Consider the following 7,691-nt stretch of genomic DNA (forward strand, 5'->3'; position numbering starts at 1 on the left):
CAAATAATGATCTGGAGAATGTAATGGACAAGCATGGTTTGGGAGAGAGAAATGCAAATGGTGAAGTGTTGGTGGAACTGTAACCTGGGTGTCACCAGATGGCAAAACACAGAATCGAACAGATCATATTGTCACCAGCCAAAGGTGCAGGAAAATGTTATTGGAGGTACGAAATAAAAAAAGTGCTGATATTGGCTAAGATCATCGCCTCATAATGGGATCTATGCAGTTATACATTCGAAAAAATCATCAGGGGAAAACATTTAATAGACGGAAATTTGATATTGCTAAATTACAAAATGCTGAAGTCTGTAATGAGTTTAAAATAAAGTTAAGGGAAAATACGGATATTAATTTTGATGGAGAAGAAGGGATATGAGGAATGATGACATAAAGGTTAAATGGAAAAGTTAAAACAAGTCCTTAATAATACAGCAGAAAATGTTTTAGGATATGCTAAAAGAAAGAAGGAAGAATGGTTATCGGCTGAAACTTAGACTAGTGTATAAAACAAAAAAAAAATAAAGCTGAAATCATGCGCAAGAAACACTCCCCAAAAAGAAAATGAACTTAAAGATAAATATAACATTTTCAATAAAATAAAGTTAAGAGAAGTGCTAGAAAAGATAAACGGCAATGGCTTGAAGAACTGTCATTGAGGGCACAACTAACCGCAGACAAGTATAATAGTAGAGTTACACAGTATTATAAGACGACTTTCTGGAGAAACCATGCAAAAGAATGTTCCAGCGAAGGATCTCAATGGAAAAATTCTAGTGTCAACAGAAGAACAGTTGGAAAGGTGGAGACAACATTTTAGTCAAAGCTTGAATAATAGCAGTAATAAAATACAAACAAAAATAAAAAAAAGGAGTAGATGAATTAAAAATTGACACCAGCCCACCATCTAAATTGGCGATTTAAAAAAAAAAAAAAAAGGCTATTAAAGAAATGAAAGATAGGAAAGCGGCAGGACATGATGGTTTCACGGCAGAGGTTCTAAAATTTGACACCACAACGATCAGAAATATGCTCCTCCCACTATTCCAAAATATATGGGAAAAAGAGACATTTCCTAGGGACTGGAATATAGAAAAGAAAGGAATATACAAAGAAAGAAGATTTAGGAAATTGTAATAATTGGAGAGGCATAAATCTGCCCCTGTATGTCATTAGCAAAATTTTCTGCAAAATTATTCTTTCAAGAATCTTTAATATTTTACGGAGGTATGAGAAGGGAGCAGTCTGGATTTAGATCAAATAGATCATGTATAGACCACATGAACACCTTAAGAATAATAATCGAACAGTCAGGTAAATTTAAATCTTATGTTGCTGTTTTTTTTTGGATTATAAAAGCGCCTTCGATTCCATTCTTAAAGATTGTGTGTGGAATGCATTTAAAAAATGCCACAGAAGATAATAAACCTCATATAGGAAGGATATAACAGATTCCAATGCATGCCAGGTGTTGCATGATAGATATTTGTCACAGCCCTTTCAAACTGTATCTGGAGTGCGACAAGGATGTCTACTATCTGCCTTATTTATACTGGTGCTAGATCATGTTGTAGAACAGACAGCAATGGAACATGTCCAATAAAAGATCACCCAATAAAACTTTGGATGATCTAGACCAGCGCTTCCCAAACTGTGGGCCGTGGCCCCCCTTGGGGGCCACAGGTTTTGTTGAGGGGGGCCGTGAAATAATGAAAACAAATTTAAAATGTTTTAAGACTAAGTAGATTTTTTTATCTTAAAAGGAACGTATTTAATTTTTATTATTTCTTTTTTGTTCTTTTTTATATTTTAATGGAAAAAATCACACATTGGTGCAGGTTTACAAATTTTGCTTCCTGCGTATTTCGGCGCTTAATGAATATTAGTAAATATATGCTTAAAATTAAGGGGATAAAAATCCCTTGTTGTTTTACAAGGGATTTTTATCCCCTTAAGCGACCACTACTAAGTGACCACTTGGTAATACAACACCAAGGCAATTCGAAGCAAAGGTGGAGCAAGCTCCCTCACTCTCCTTGATATTTTCTCATAATGTAAAAACACAGCTCCTAGGAGATGTAATACTGTCATTACATTATGAGGAGAGGTCACTACCCAGACCGGTTTCAACATTTTTGAGGTCTCATCAGTGAGTAGGTAGACCTGGAAGATATCAAAGTTTAAGTGAAAAGAAGTTTAAGTTTCGCTTACTGGCTGTAAAACAACAGGGGATTTTTATCCTCTTAATTTTAATTAAGGTCGCCAGAAAAATAACCGTTTGGCTTTTCATCTTAAATATATGCTTATTCGTACAAGTTTCATTTCAAAGCAGAAATCTAAGAATTGCAGTTTCAAATATTTCACCTGATATTGACTTTTTGTGTAGCAGTATCGAAACACATCCATCACATTAAATTGTTATCAAACTTCTTTTATGTTTTTAATTCTTTCTTTCTTTATTACTAATTGTTTTACGTTTCATGTGCTTGTACTGCAAATGTACAATAACAATCTATCTATCTATATATATAAAAATATGAGATAATGTGCCATGTCAAATGCGTATGTAAGATGCTAAAAATGTAATATTTGCATTTGATTTTTGCAATATTCGCTGTGTATGTTTTGTATTGAATATAAATACAATAAATATTATAATAATTTATGTCTATATTATGATTTTTTTTCGAGGGGGGGCTGTGAAATATTTTAAATTTTCCAAATGGGGCCCTGACGTTTGGTAAAAAAAAAAAAAAAAAAAAGAGAATCAATGTGGACACCAAATACAAGTGAAAATGGATCGAAACTGTTTCGCACTTTACATATCTCGGCAGTGTTTTATCTGCAGATGGAAGAGCAACTAGAGATGTTGACATAAGGATTCAAAAGGCAAGTAGTGCGTATGCTAAACTTAGTAGAGTATGGAAAATGAAAAATATTCACACAGATACAAATTAAAAATATTAAATTAAATATTAAATTAAATTAAATTAAATATATTAAAAATTTAATGCATGTATTAAATCAGTTCTTTTATATGGGTGTGAAATGTGGCTGGTTTCAAAGGAAATACAAAGAAAACTACAAACATTCATAAATCAATGTCTGAGGAGCATACTTCAAAGTTGGTGGCCACAAATGATTACTAATGAAGACCTCTGGAAAAGAACACATAAGCAAAAAGTCAACCTTGCAATAAGAAAACGAAAATTTAGATGGACTGGATATCCACTTAGGAAAGATCATGAAGAAATTTGTCATGCAGCTAAGGCTAATAGCAAGGATAAGGAACCAATGGAAAGCATTTACAGACTCAAGATGTTCCTTATAGAATCTGGGAAAGAAGAAGCGGAACGTTGTATAAAGTGTTTTTTTTTTTTTTCTTCAGTTGTTAGTAGGATGATGATCTTAAGATGATTGTCTCCCAAATATCTGGCGGATTAATACAGCTACAGTATATTCACTGAGGTTCATGCGTGTATCATAGCCATTGCCGAGCCTAAAAATAGTGTTTCTTATTTGTAAACGAATCATCACAATTCTAGTTACACTTCCTTACAACCATAGAGACTATTCTTGGAGTCGGTACTTGCTTAACCTCAACAAGTATTAATCCACCAAACATTTAGAGACAGTCATATTAAGACTAATCAAACTATAAATAAATAAACTGGTATTTATACAACATTATAGGGGCGCCAAATTAAGACTTTAGATCTTCCATCCGCTACGTCTAGCTCGTGTAACAAGTAGTAGTGCTCTGAAGATAAAAGTTTGAAATCCAGAAAAATATAACCAGTTAAAACATCTCTTTATGATTTCTAATACAGCAACAAGTTTGAGCACCCTCCCTCTATGGGCGCAAGGTTCTTAAAACTTTATAAATAATACGCCTAAGTTGTTCGTGATACATTTAACTACTAAACGCAAATTGAACATAACTTTGTGAAGAAAAGAATGCAAAAAAAAAAGTAAACACGCTGGAATTTATTGAAATCGATTACTTGGGGGATTCTGGACAACTATCAACAATTGGTGCGAACTGAAGCAGTTCGCATCATAAAATTTAATCGCTTGATGCACTGTATACCACAGAATTATATAAACATTCTGTACAAATTACACGTAGTTCTACTTCCTTCCACAACGGCTAGTCACCGTACAAATGTATAAACATTTCACTGTATATCACAAACTGAATAAAACATACTTTTCCCTGAGTCCTTGCAGCATAAAGGCTATTTATAATTAACATAATTATACTGAAATGACTTTCTCATTATACACTGGTTCGAACATCAGCTGCATCAATATTAACCAATACAAAAATCTCAAATATAATTACAATATAATAAAAAAATTTGTAAGAGTAAAAATCAACATCTCTATCAAGCGAGTTCTCGTGGTGTAGTGGTTATCACGTGCGCCTCACACGCGCAAGGTCCCCGGTTCGACCCCGGGCGAGAACAGAGGCATCAAATTTTTTTTTTTTCGTTTATTATAATTTTATTCACTATTTTCATTTTATCTTACTTTTCTGCCATGTGAATTAAGAAAAATCTTTTAATCAGATAATATATTTCATCTAAGCGTTTACTTCTCAAATTCTACAAGATAATAAATACTCTTCATAAATAATACTGTAATCTATGTGGTATATAATATAATTTTAAAAGTAATAAAACCATTATTAATGAATAGTGTAAGCAGTTAGATACTTGCTACGATTTTTTAACGCAATAATTTGTTTTAATTAAAATCATGTAGTTGATAGTACGTAGCTGCAATAGAATACTCGATTACAAAAATAAACAAATAATAATCATAGCTCCTGCTAAAAATAGATGGCGCCACAATGTAGATCCGTATTTACTATAATGTCAATTTTGTCATGAAAATTATCTGCACCCGTCTCTTCCTCCGTGTAGTAAGGTAAACTATCGGAAGTGTGTGTGTGGGGGGGGGGGGGGGATAGCAGATATCTATATCTATATAAAACCAGGAATACTGGTACTGTCTGGTTTTATTTTGCACTGATTTGTCAAAGATTGAACGAAAACCAGTGCAAAATAAAAATGGAATTAAATTATTACAGTTCTAAACAGACAATGAAATGAAAATAAATAACGCATTTAACTTCTGTTAACATTAAAAAATCGCAAAAAGAACATGGAAAAATACCTTAGGAAACTTACATAGACATAATAACAAATACAAACATTAGGATTGAATAAATAATTCAGTCTAGTTCTATCATCAGCTGACATAAGAACTGACAATGTATTCCATATTGGAATATTGGGATTCTAGAAAGAAAATTCTAAAAAGTAATCTAGAAATTAATAAGGTTAAAGGGAGAAAAAAGCTTAATGTTGAACGTTTACAGAGAGAGGAGATGAGTGGTCTCATGAGCATTATAAAGCACAGGCCGGAAGGGTGACTTACAGTCACTATACTTTTTTTTATAGTACAGTGACTGGTAAGGCAAAAAAGTACAAAGTGAAATTAGCCGAGGGAGCCAAAGATTAATCTGAAAGCAATTCTTTCTGTATGTGGCAAGTAAAAGGAAGAATGGCTATGGCAGAATAATTTCGATGAATACTGATGGTAGGGAGATGATTGAAGCAGATGAAATAGTTGAATTAGTGAGTGATCGCTTTGCGAAGATGTATCATCCAGGTGGAAATATTGCACTCACACTCAGCTCTGATGGAGTTCCAAGAGAATGAAAAGAGGGTAAAATAGTTCCGTTGCATAAAAGAGTGGTCTCAAACTACTGGAAAAGTTGGTTAAATGCAAGGTTCAGGAATGAATGGATAGAAATCTGACGCTATGTGAGGCAGCATGGTTTTGTGGAGGGTAGGCCATGCCTCAGTAATTTACTTACTTTTCATAATGTAACAGCTGAGTTGGATAAGGGGAATGGTTACACAATGATACTGCAAGATTTTGCAAAAAACATTTGACAGGGTACTGCATGGAATTCTGTTACATAAACTGAAGCAAATGATCTTAGATATGAAGCTGGTGAGCAGTGGCAGCTCGTGGCTTGAAATCGTGGGGGTGCTGCAACTTTCGAAATATACATACACGCTGTAAGTACAGTGTATATGTTTGGATAAAATATCAAGATTATGGTAAAAATTTTACAAAAAATTAAACATGAAAAAATATTGTTTATTATCGATAAAATTATACAGTTTTGGTATAATTCAAAATTACATACTATAACAAATGTTATGTCTTTAATTGTAATTCCAAATATTTAAAGAGACGGAGTAAACATGATAAGTAGTTAAGTACTACAAACACTCTACTACTGGCACAAACTGCATATAAACAACAGTAGAACTGCGCGACAGACAGTACCACATTACGCTAATAGCTTGCATCTCACTATGACGTGCATTTGCTTGCATGCATAGCAATATGATACTGTGGAAAACTAGCGTTAGCATCATTCGCCCTCCTAAGTGCTACAAGAGGGATTTTTATTATTTTTTTTTATAAAATAAGAGAATTGTATGGGATTGTTGATGATAAAATTAAATATTACAAGCAAATATAAATAAATTAATAAATATATTTATATATCGAGAAAAATTGGGGGTGCTGCAGTTCCACAGTGCCTATGCATGAGCCGCCCCTGCTGGTGAGGTAGATAAAAGGGTGGCTAATGCCTAGAAATCAGAGGATAGGTTAAGGATAGGTTGGGTCCAAGAGAACTCATGTAACTAGCAGAGTGCCACAGGACACTGTACTCTGGCCACTGCTGTTTAACTTGTACATTAACAATACAGGAAATGACCCAAGCGGAAATATTCAGTTATTTGTTGATGATATAAAACTGGGCAGAACAATAGTTAATAAGGATGATGTGCAGATCTTGCAGGATGACTTATAGAGACCAACAGAAGAATGGCTGTCAGTTTACTATTATTATTATTATTATTATTACTACCCCAAGACCTCATGGAGTCAAAGACTCATCTGAGAGGTCCTTTTATCACACACACAGCTCATCATACCGTGTCTTAAACACACTCAAACTCCTTGCAGACACCACACTCTCAGGCAAGGCATTCCAATCATTCACAACTCTACATTCCAAAGGTCAGAAACTACCTTAGTCAATCGCCTTTGGACCCTTTCCAACATCTCTTCATCCTTCAGAAAACCAGGTGACCAAATCTGGGCACAATAGTCCATGTGTGGCCTAATCAAAGCCTTATACAACAGAACAAGAATCTCCCTACTTCTACACATCAGTGTCCTCCACATCATTCCCAGAAGCCTTTGTGGTTATCCACAGTATCTGATACCTATCAGATAGCCAGTCTCAAATCCAATGCACTAATCTAATATCCAACCCCATCTGCTCTAGTTTGACTGTCAACTTATCATGAGGTACTCTATCAAAAGCCTTTGCGAAATCCATGTATATTACTGTGTATCCTTCTCCTCTGTCCAAGGAAGCAGTCACTTTATTGTAATAAGTAAGTAGATTACAAAAACATGACCTCCCCTTTAGCAAATCCATGCTGTCCATCAAAGATAATACCATTGTTGTCAACCCAACTCTGGATTTTAGTTCTCACAAGCTTCTCCAACAACTTAACCACAACACCTGTCACACAGATAGGCCTATAGTTTGATGCTTGAGTTCAATCACCTCCTTTATGAAGTGGCTC

General features: G+C 34.3%; 1 non-coding gene across 1 annotated transcript; it reads left to right on the forward strand.

Moving 5' to 3' along the window:
* The first annotated feature begins 4,396 nt into the window (after nt 1-4,396).
* Nucleotides 4,397-4,469, forward strand: TRNAV-CAC (transfer RNA valine (anticodon CAC)). Its single transcript has one exon. It is a non-coding gene; the product is annotated as a tRNA-Val (tRNA).
* The last annotated feature ends 3,222 nt before the right edge of the window (nt 4,470-7,691 follow it).

Source organism: Typopeltis vanoorti, chromosome 20 (assembly GCF_054136105.1).
Source record: "Typopeltis vanoorti isolate ZY-2024b chromosome 20, IOZ_Tvanoo_1.0, whole genome shotgun sequence".
In the NCBI taxonomy this organism is placed as follows: Eukaryota; Metazoa; Arthropoda; class Arachnida; order Uropygi; family Thelyphonidae; genus Typopeltis; species Typopeltis vanoorti.